Source organism: Diceros bicornis, chromosome 16 (genome assembly GCF_020826845.1).
Source record: "Diceros bicornis minor isolate mBicDic1 chromosome 16, mDicBic1.mat.cur, whole genome shotgun sequence".
Taxonomy (NCBI): domain Eukaryota; kingdom Metazoa; phylum Chordata; class Mammalia; order Perissodactyla; family Rhinocerotidae; genus Diceros; species Diceros bicornis.
The window spans coordinates 58,253,056-58,265,128 of NC_080755.1; positions in this window are offsets into that span (position 1 = coordinate 58,253,056).

Sequence of the window (12,073 nt, forward strand, 5' to 3'; positions counted from 1 at the left end):
AAGTGATGTGGCAACATGCAGAGAAATCTCTTTTTGCTTAAGAGCAAGGTACTCTTTCTCTAAAATCTTTGAGCAGACAGCCTTTCACGTCTCAGATGCATCTTATACCTGGAGTCCACCTTACCAGCAAACTTCCTAGTTTGGGAAGTAATAAACGTTCTTTTGTCTAAACAAGTGCTATTCTCTTTTCCTTTATTTATTACTAAATACTTCCCAGCTGGTACAGCATCTAAAATAGATTCCTCTTAATCATATGGCAGAATAGACCCTGGGTGGTATAAATACAAGAAGATATGGAATGATATCACACAAATATTTTAAAGTCAATATTGGTTCTAAGTAGTCATCCCTTGAATCTATTGTTTGTTGGTGCTCTAGGTAAAAGTGTGTTTCAAAAAAGAGAAAACACTGATGAAAAGCCAGAGGACCCAGTGCGGTGGGGAAGCTGTTAAAGAGAAATCATTTGTTTAAAGCTGTAGAACAAATGTGCGTCTTGTTATTAAAAAGAGGTTATTGGTTTGGAAATTAAGTTGAGAATAAATACATGCAACAGAATTTAAATCCATATAATACAGCATTTGATTCCTTATTCTGGTTCACTATGTCCTCTAAGGCAACTAAGAAAGTTTCAGAGAGAACTCTAACTTTAAAAGTTCTAGGTAACTTTATATAATCTTTTGTTCTTAGTTCTGTTTTTGTGTCACTTAAGACTATAAAAGCTCTTTTATGAGATATTAAGGGAATTTATTTGTTCCTTGAATATAAAGAATCTTTGAAACTGCACTTTTGAAATTGCTACTGTCCTCTTGATCCTAGAATATTTTGACAGGTCCTTTCATGATCTTTATTAAGTGAACTTCTGCATTTTTCTTACCTTTCATAAAGTTAAAAATGTCTATCTGTAAAGCAGATATTTTTTTGTCTGCGGTTTTTTCATAGGACACAAAATAACTTAGAAAGCAAAATATTAAAAATATGTGCCTTGGGGCCAGCCCGGTGGCATAATGGTTAAGTTTGCATGCTCCCTTTTGGCAGCCCGGGGTTCACAGGTTTGAATCCCGGGCGCGGACATATGCACTGCTCGTCAAGCCATGCTGTGGTGGCATCCCACATACAAAATAGAGGAAGATTGGCATACATATTAGCTCAGAGCCAGTCTTCCTCAGCAAAAAGAGGAAGATTGGCAACACATGTTAGCTCAGGGCCAATCTTCCTCACCAAAAATAAAAGAAAAAAAGTGCCTTGAAACCAAATATAAGATTTATTATAAGCAGAAGTATGTCTAATAAAGGCTCCACTTTTGATGCTTATCCATAAATACAAAATTATCTGAATTATATTCCAATTAAAATATTTCTGCAAATGTCCTTTCTTCTTCATTAATAACCAAAATTAAAATTTAAGGAATTATCAAATATGAATTAACAGAATTTAATGGTCAATAATTCTTTTACCTCATCCGTGTATGTTCTTTAAGTTGCTGAAGAATGAATCCTAACTATCACATTTTATTAAGATTCTTATGCTAAAAGTACATTTTTATTTAGAGTTTTAATAAGCTCTTGCCTAAAGTAAGTTTTACGTTAGCCATTTTTTTTCATCCATTTCAGAAAGTTAAAATTTTGCACATGGAACTGGTAAAATACAGTTTTCTACATCGCCCAGACCCCAAAAAGCAGGCTGTGGAACTGTCCTGGCTAATGACGACGCTTTGCTATTCACCTATATCCCATCAAACATGACACTGACTCATAATTGTAAAAATACTGGTTATAATTTTAATAAAAACTTGGGAGTCATGAGACCTTGACAAGAGCAAAGTGAACCAATGAAAAGTTATCGTAGATGATTTTTATCTACAATGCACAGCCGTACAGAGCTTTGTGAGATTTGAAAGGAGACCATTTTGACCTGAATATTAAGTCACTTAAATCCTTCATTGGAGCTATATGCTTTTTTTTTTTTTTACATTTTCTCTATTATTTGGGGTGAGGATCCACCCAAAATCAAATGTGCACACAATAAGTATGAATGTTACATGCATGAAGGTGTGGACATCATCCAAAAATTGATGAATAAATCTCCTTTCCTTGATTGCTTGAACTAGAATTTATAGCTGCCTGTGGTGAATTCTTGTAACGTTATTTGTAATACCTTTTTAACACTTGTAACCCAATTATTGGGCACTTGTCTTACTGCCCCAAATATATAGGAAATTCACTGAAGATAGAAAGCCCATCTCATCTATCTTTGAATTCTAGATGGCACCTAGTGAATCTTTGAGCAAAGATATGGCTCCAAGAATAGTCATCCCGTGAATGAACACACTCCACTAGGCATATGAAAAACATAAGAATGAGGTGGATTTATCTTTGTTTCAGCATGGACAGAAAGTATATAAGGAAAAGAAGAGATCAGAACACATTTTCGAATGCACAAAGTTGCTAGTCTCTATACAAATTGAGATTTGATACACAAAGTAGAAACCAAGATCAAAATTGTAAAAGTTCCCCTATTCAGTTGTTTATCATCCTTGGAGGAGAAGACCTATGCTTTTCCTTTTTACCACTAGTATGAATTCTTTAAAAGAACGACCTTGATGCTAATTTTGTGTTAGTACTGAAAAAAACCCATATCTATAGAATATTATAATTCCAAGCAACAGTTTCTTTGTTTCACTTCTAAAACTGTATAGCTTCTTAGGAAATAATAGGGTTTGACATTTTCCGGGGTAAGAATAATATCTTGGTGTCTCACGTCCCCAAAGATACCTGCTGAGCAATTTATCATGGTTCAAAGAGCATAGGTATCTTATCTCATATTCAATGTAAGAGTCTTGCCTAAAGTGTGATCCTCTGTGTGTTTAGTGAATTTGGTTTGAAAAACCACATATTTATTCAGATCTTTGTTTTAATGTTAATCCCCCCTCTGACAGCATCTCACATCTCTTGGTTAAACATTTCTCTACAAATGTCACCTCATACTAATTAAAGTGAAATATTTCAGCTACTGTTTATTTATTAATTCAACCAAGACTTCCTGTAAATAAAAAATGATCCAAGAGGAAAAAAGCATATATTTGACTTGCAAATTACATCTGTAGAGTGTCAACTTTGTCCATGAAAATTAATGGTTTGTATCGAAGCTAGTTATTTCCTCTTAGCTTGCATCATGTATTATGACCCAATTATAAACAAATAGTAACTTCAGTTTAATTACAAATATAATACAAATAACACAATAGAAAATTCCATTTGGATTAAAGAAAAGCTTTTCATTCAGATTGAGGATATTAAATGCAGTAAATTTGTAATGAAGTGATTGCTTTCATTTGGTGAGATGTAAAGTTATCCCTACGAGAAAAGTGGACAGAAAAGAATTCCTGTACCCTTTTGATATCTTTAAAAATTTAAGGGTTCTTTTATTAAAACAAATGGCAATGAGGGGCCGGCCCCGTGGCATAGTGGTTAAGTGCGCACGCTCTGCTGCTGGCGGCCAGTGTTCAGATCCCAGGCGCGCACCAACGCACCGCTTGTCAAGCCATGCTGCGGCGGCATCTCATATAAAGTGGAGGAAGATGGGCACGGATGTTAGCTCAGCACCAGTCTTCCTCAGCAAAAAAGAGGAGGATTGGCAACAGATGTTAGCTCAGGGCTGATCTTTGTCACAAAAAAAATAAATAAAAGACATTAAAAAAAAAAAAAAAGGGCAATGACTTGGGGGTTATTTTTCCCCCCCAAAGCCCACGTAGATAGTTGTATGTCATAGTTGCACATCCTTCTAGTTGCTGCATGTGGGATGCGGCCCCGGCATGGCCGGAGAAGCAGTGCGTCGGTGGGCGCCCGGGATTCCAACCCAGGCCGCCAATAGCAGAGTGCCCGCACTTAACCGCTCAGCCATGGGGCCAGCCCCTGGGGTTCTTGACTATATGTCTATCTCCCACTACAAGAATCCCTTTTGGACTAATATATCAAGTTCATAAATATAAGTAATGAATATCTATTCCCCTTTCATTAAATCATAATAATATTGTTCTTATCTACTATAGCAAAATATATAGCCCGTTTCATTATAAATATTATACTCATATTATGTTATAGGAACAGGAATAGAGAATACTGATGAAAAGAGTCACTAACAAGTACTTCCAAAGCCAGAAGAGTTAATACATTCTCCATATCTTGTTTGGAAATTTCTAGTTTTAAAGTATCCAAGCTGACTCCACTACTGCTGAAGTTGGCAGATAATATTTACCGATCAGCACATTTTCTCTCACTGTTAATGTGACAATTTTTCCCTAACTGCAGACATCCTAAAAGAGTGGTTGATTAGAAAGTACTTCATTTTTTTAAATCTATTTCAACAGGATAATTGTGAAATTTTAATGATGATATTTTGCTAAGACAAACCAAAGATGTCAATGTTTTCCACACTTGCTATTATTTAAAGTATAGAGACTGAAATCTTCAATTCTATGTAAGGAATTATAGAGGTGAAATTCTCTTATTTCCCTTCCTACACCCACACAATAAGAATGTGTCTTTAGGGAAAAGGGCCAGCTGCTTCCTAGACTTAGCTTAAGACAGCAATCCCAAAAATCTAATATCCTGTAGGAACACATGGAGGCCAGAATAGATGGAATTTGTACCTCCTCCTTCTCTCATGACTTATTACCCAGGTCTGTGGATGTGATATCTCCCTAATACATTCTAAATCAAATACTAGGATGTTCTGAGATTTTAAATGAGAAACCCTGCCAAACCTTGCTGTAGTACTCATTATTAGTAGTCATGCATTATCAGTAATACCCCATGATTTGGAAAAAATGGAAGCAAATGAAAAGTGCCTGATGAGGTGCACTGGAAGAACCAGACGACAGGTCCTGCAGACGAACTGGCAACAAAACGAACTGACCTTCCATGTCAGATAAACCCAATATGCAAAAAATAACGGGGCTGACACTGGGAAGAGGTAAATGTTATGTAAACCTTCTGCGGTTTTTCTTCTAACATCTTCTCTAAGGCCTAACAGCTCTCCAGTGTTTTCATAAAAAGCTTCTATTTCAAATTTTTTTCTGATCAGCATAAACTCTGTTACGCTGAATTTTTCCTCTCTTGCACAGCCTCTCTAGAGACATTGTCTGGAAGAGGGTTTGTTTCTCCTACTTGACTAGAATACTTTTATTTTACAAATATGTAAAGAGCATGTGCTACATATCAGGCACTGGTCAACGGGTTTTACAAATATCACTCATTTAAACTTCGTAACACCCTATGAGGGCAGTACTATCATTATCCACCATTTTCCAAGTGAGGAAAATGAAGCACAGGGACTTGATGTGATTACCAAAAATCGTAGGTGATAAAGCTGAGATTTGAAGGCAGGCTTCAGATTATACTACTTTCCTCTAGCTAAGGGAGAAAATGGCCATTAAAATAGAAAAGTGTCAATTATTAATGGAAAATGACACATGAAGAATCTTAGTGGTGGTTTATATTTTAATATTATTAATAAAAGGTAATGTAAATGGGTACAAATCTAAATTAGACAGAAATTTCATACCCTTTATGTTTCTACTTAAAAAAGAAATTTTCAATTTCAGTACGAACAAAATTTAAAAATCAATAACATTCAAATTAATAGCATTAATTTCATGTGACAGACTAAAAGTGTACTTTACAAAAAAATACATTATTTCAAGCCTTGCTTTACATTTAATATTTATAAACACTGAAATCAGTAACACAAATATAGAGAATTAACATTTTGTTATCAGAATGGAATTATTAATGTCAAAGTTTGGTCTGCTAATTCAGAATAATTGGACCTTATATTTAATCAGGTCAAAACTAAGTGAGCAATTCTCAAAAGTCAGTTGTAATAGATATCACATGATAACTCTGTATTCTGTCTTATCCACTTGAAGTAAAGTATTATTTCTTTACTAACAATACTTATCCTTTAATAACTAGGATTGAGAACTAAAACTTATTGTCTAAACTTAATTTTTATTATTGTAGAACCAGGGACGAATACTTAGATGCAGAAATTATTTAATTGAAGAAAATCAGTAAATTCTGTTATAACTAATCCAAACCGTTTGGAAGTGACTTGAATGTAAATGAAGCTTTCATTTCTATTTTATCTTTAGCATGGAATATTTGACCTAATGAAAACTTCTCATTTACACAGCACACTATGACATCTTTTACCTTTCGTTTGGTAGAAACCTATAATTTACATTATGAGCTCCTGTCTGCATTTTCTCATGATCCTGGGACAATTAAAATTGTAAATTGCTCTACAATATTGCTATTTTCATGGTGTCAACTCAAAATTCTAATTTACTTAAGAAACTAAAGTAATATATAACTAAATATAACTAAAGTTATATTTTATCAAATACGTTTTATGTACAATTACCAAAGTTTTATCTTAAGGAAAAATACTTTAACAGAGTTACAAAGGTAAACAGCAAACAATTGTTGAAATTTGACACTAGGAAATGACAAAATAATGGAAGATAGACACAATTAGAAACACATTAAAAGTTAAAAGTTGTCCATCCACTTTTGATATGGCTAAATTCCTAACAGAATTATAATCTTGTAGACATAAGCTGTTAACTCTGGGTTAAGTGAATAAAACAACTGGAGAATGAACAAAAGCAGACTAATTCTATAAGAGAGTTAATACTTAGAAGAAATAAAGAGAATAGAGTGAATTTACCATTTTCACAGTTTTTGGCCTGAAGACTAGCTGCAGGCAACAAGGCACAGAGTGGCAAAAACTCTAAGGGGAATTTGCAGACTTTCTGGTCTGAAGAAACAGAGGGAAAATAGTTGGAGTAATCACAGCAACTAAAAATGGAGTGGGGTTAATCTCAGAAAAGACAGATACAATGAGAGTAACCCACCAACCTGTGTAAAAGCTCTTTCCAGATCTCTGGATAAGCCTTTAAACATGTATACATAGAACAAACTAAAAAAGCCAGCTAAAGATAAAATAATTAAAGTGAGAGTTGAGCTGCTACTGAAAAAACAAAGTTTGAAGGTTGAATCTAACCAAGTTAATTGTCAGCTAAAATAAAACAAAGATGAAAAAACCAACAATCTTTGAAGGAATATAACAGAATCCAGAGTGTCTACAACCTAATATTCACAATGTGCAGGAAAATATCCAAATTACTTAACATATGCAAAAAATATCAGCCTTCGTTAATTGGGTATTTCTTAATTAAAAAAAAAAGAAACAACAAAAATATCTAACAAGAGAAAAATAAATACATTTTATTTTAGTCATATGGAGGAATTCATACATGAATTAGCTGTAGTTACACATTTCGTAATGAATGTCACAAAAACAATGTGTAATAAAACAAGGTGCAGAAGAATAAATGCATTATGCTGTCAATCGTATAAGTATTTAAGTATGCAAAATAATACTATGCATATTGTTTTAGGGGAATATATAAATTACAGTAAAGATATAACAGCATGAATGGGAATTATTACAATAAATTAAGTGTTAAAGAAGACAAAATTTACATACAGTGAAAGGCACATATTTTAATCATATGTTGATGAATGTTGACTAATGAACACATTCATGTAAGTGCCACTTCAATCAAGTATAGAATATTTCCCTTATGCCAGAATGTCTCCTACTGCCTCTACTCAGTCGGTCCTCACCCCATATATAGCTACTCTTCTCATTGCCATGAATATAAATTAGTCTTTGCCTTTTCTTGAATTTCATATAAATAGAATCTTTTAGTATTTATTCACTGAGACTGGCTTTGTTTGTTCAACATGTTATTTTTGAACGTTGAAGATGCTGTCTTTATCAGTAATTCATTATTTTTGTGTTGCTATATAGGAATCTATTGTATGAAAATACTCCATTTGAAAAAGTTATTCTTTTTTTAACGGACATTTGGTTAATGCAAGGTTTGGATACTATGAATAAAAATCCTATGTACATTCTCTCTCAAGTTGTTTTGGGCATTTTTAAAAAATTATTTTGGGTAAAGACCTAGGAGGATGCTGTATCATAGAGTAGTAGTATGTTTACCTTTATGAGAAAATACCAGTTTTCCAAAGTGGTTATTTCATTGTGATTCTTTTTCCTTGTTCATTTTCTCCTTTTAAAACCTTTATCTGACCAAGAAAAAAGAGAAGATTCTGATTACTAAAAACAGGAATGAAAGAGTTGCCATTCGTACTGACATTACAGGAAAAAGGGGGGGGGGAATACTATGAAACATTTTATGCCAAAAAAAATTAGATAACCTAGATAAAATGAACTCTTCCAAGCAAAGTCTTCTGAAAAATAGACAGCGAGGGAACACTCTTCAACTCATTCTGTGTGGTCAGTATTATCCTGATATCAAAATCAAGCAAAGACAGCACAAGAAAAGAAAACTAGAGACTAGCATTCCTTAAGAATATTGATGCAAAAATTCTCAACAAAATACTAGGAAACTGAATCCAGTAGCATATAAAGGATTATACACCATGACCAAGTGACGTTTATCCCAGGAATGCAACATTAATTCCATTTATGAAAATCAATCAATATAATACACTATTTTAATAAAATGAATAACTTAAACCCCATGATTATCTCTATAAACACAGAAAAAGTATTTGAAAAAATTCGACATCTTTCATGATATAAACACTCAACAAAGTAGGGCAGGAAAGGAATTTGAATCTAGCTTTCCCAAAATATTTTGATGGCAGTTTCTTTGACCAATATTCTCTTGTTTGTTTGTTTTTTGAAAGTAGTATATACATACTAAGATTTTCCCATTCTCCCTCTGTCTTTCTCACCATATTCTTCCTCCTTTTGTTTTTTAACAAAGAGGATCTCTGAAGGCATCATTTTCCTCTTTTTCCTCTATTCCTGGAGAATTCACTAGTCCCAGTATTTCAAATCTGCATTAATGCCAAAAGATTTGCACACCTATATTTATGTTTATGTCCTCTCACTTAGATAACATTCCTCAGACTCTAGCTGTTTATTGGTAATTTAGAAATTGTCTCAAAATTAATAATCCATAATAGAAGTTCTACTCTGAAAGTCCCTGTCCCTTTTCATAGAACCCGCAAATTGTGGTTCAGAATTTAGTGACATCTTGATTTTGTCTTTGCACTAATTTCAAATATCAAATAACAGTCAATTCCTCTTAAATTTTCATTTAAAATGTAAGATAACTTTGGTTACCACCCAAGGTTCTGGGCATTAATCCAATTATAAAATTTTCCTTTTCATATTTTACTAAACCCAAAGGCTTAGAATCCGTGGACACAATGATTCTTATGTTATTATAGCAGCTGTGTTGATTATAATTTGTACCTGGCAAATGAGATGTGTCTTAGCTGCTTTATGAGTCCTAAATAATAAAAGACATGTTCTATTTTAATTTTGACTCCAAGATGTATTTTTATCTTATCTGATAATTGAGAGAATTGCTCGGAAAATTGAAGACACATCCCCTTCTCTGCACACATATATATAAAGAACAGGGGGGCCCCGCTGTGTTTGTTTCTTGCATTTTACAGCACCCACAATTCAGAGAACAAAGTTACTTTCAAAAACTGGTAAATCCTGGGAAATAAAAAATAAATAAGTCAAAGTTCAACCTCGTAATATCACACTTGTGAATTGTGTTTAACTGTTTCTATCACTTTATCTACATCCTACACTCAAAAATATTTAACACTAAAAAAAGCAAAATATTGTTTTGGAAATATTTAAGTTTATAGAAACCATATCAAGTTTTTTCTTAATTGTTTGAATATGAATCTATTTCATAGAAAGTAAACAGCAATATACCCATGGTGAATTCATTTGGTGCTATTTAACATTCCTATTTCTTCTAATTGAGCCAACATCTGCTCTTCTGAAGATCCAGGTATGTAATAATTCACTTGATATCTACTTTTTCTGTTACTATAGCAGCACTTTTTAATGAAGACAACAAATTTAAATGTCAGACACTAGATGAAATTGCATAATGTAACATTGCCTCACAATGGTTGCATTTTTATTCTGTAAGAGAGGTAGAGGAAAATTTATAATTCTTTATGGGAAAACTCAAAACACAGCCCAATTATAGAAGCTATATGTTTACTAAATAATTGATGGCATAAAATTTTAAAAATTCTTTCAAGACAAATAAGTTTCCAGGTTAAACTAATTAATTAGAGTTGCATGTAGAAAAACATATTTCTGTAAAAAAAGACAAACAAGAGGTAATAATGTTATGTCATTGAAAATGATCCGAACTGATTAAGCATATACATCATCATTTCCGTGATATTTTATATGCAATATATTATTGATTTGCTTATTCTTCAAATCAAATCCACACCCCCACCCTGATTACCTTCTGACTATCCATACAGGCTCATTTTATACTTTCTCTTGTCATCCCCCACACTCCAGCCAAACTGCCTCATTCTCTGATAAAAATCCACTAAGCTTTTACTCTCCTTTACACCTTTCTTGGGCATTTCCCTTTGAACCACTGACCCCTTCTTTCATTCAAATCTCACTTTTAAATGTCATGGCTCTGAAGGCCTTCCTTGACCTCCCAGTGATTCCACTGAGCCCTGTAGCACTTACCACTGTCTGACATTTTTCTTGACTTCTTAGTTTATTTCTAACTCCCTCCAATAGAATAAAAGTACTGCAATGACTAAACTTCTCTGCCTTATCACAGCTATATTACAGTATCTTGAATAACATTTGGCACATTTGTTATATATATTCTGGCAGAAGCCAATTCATGCAAGAACCAATGGGTCATTGTGAGCAAAGTAAAGTTTACAATAAGGAAACAATGTAGTTTATGATACAAATGCCAGACGTGCCCTTTTTCAGCCCATTTTTATGGCTAAATTGGTCCCATCCTTCAGTTCCCATTTCAAAAGAGTCCTTTCCTAACTACCATATTCAAATTGATTTACTTTTATTATTCTTGATCATGGCACACAATTTATTTCTTGCATGGTATTATATTATGGAATTATTGCATTAGCTTATTCACTTTAGTTTTTCTGCTTTTCGCTCTGTATTACACAGTCCATGAGAGCAGGGATCCTGCTTGTCTAGTTCGCAATTATATACTTTGGAGTATAATCTAGTTCCTGGGACACAGTAATCAAAAATATTGCCTGAATGAGTGAATAATGGATTTAACATATATTTTATAGGCTACATCTACAGTTACATATAATAGGTTTGGTGTCAATTCCAATAGGTATGAAGGAAAAAGAGAGAGAAAAATAAAAGACAACTTTCATTTTCTGCCTTGGACAATTCTGGGTAACTTGTTGAAAGAATGTACCAATTACTAAGAAAAATGGATGATGGTAGTTGGAGGGTTAGGCAGAGGTAGAAGATGCATGTGAAGTGAATGAAGACTTATATATTTTTGAAGTTTATAAGACATCCTAGTAGATAAACCAGGTAGGTAATTGGATATATAGGTTAGACGTTCAGTATAAAGTTCCAAGCTAAGATTTTGCTTGTATATTACGAACATATAGTAGGTAATTAAAGCCATGAGAATATATGAACTCATCTAAAGAAAGACTATAAATTTTTAGAAAGGGAAAAAAAATACCAGTATTCACCCTATAGTTTTCAAAAATATAGAGATTTAAAGGAAGACCCCGAATTCGCTAAATGTCAGAAGAAAAGTGATAGGTGAAGTAGGAAAAATATGAAGGAAGTCATAGAGGAGAGCATTTCTAGAAGGAGGAAGTGGTCAGCACTTTTTATAAACAGTAATTTTAAGAGGACTGGTGACACATAGCGTTAATCTGACATATGCGAGAATGATGTTCAGTCACAATTAAATATGGTGTAAGACTCTCTACAATCTAGTCTGTGTTAATTTTCTCTAGATTGGTTATGAACTATAAAGAAATATTCCAAAATCAATCTGTAAGAGTTAATAGTTGGGCAAATTCCTGTGGCCAGTCCAGGACCAGGCACACAGCAGGAATTCCATTTTATATGGTTAACTAGCCTCCTTAGCCATTGGTTTCATTATCTACTC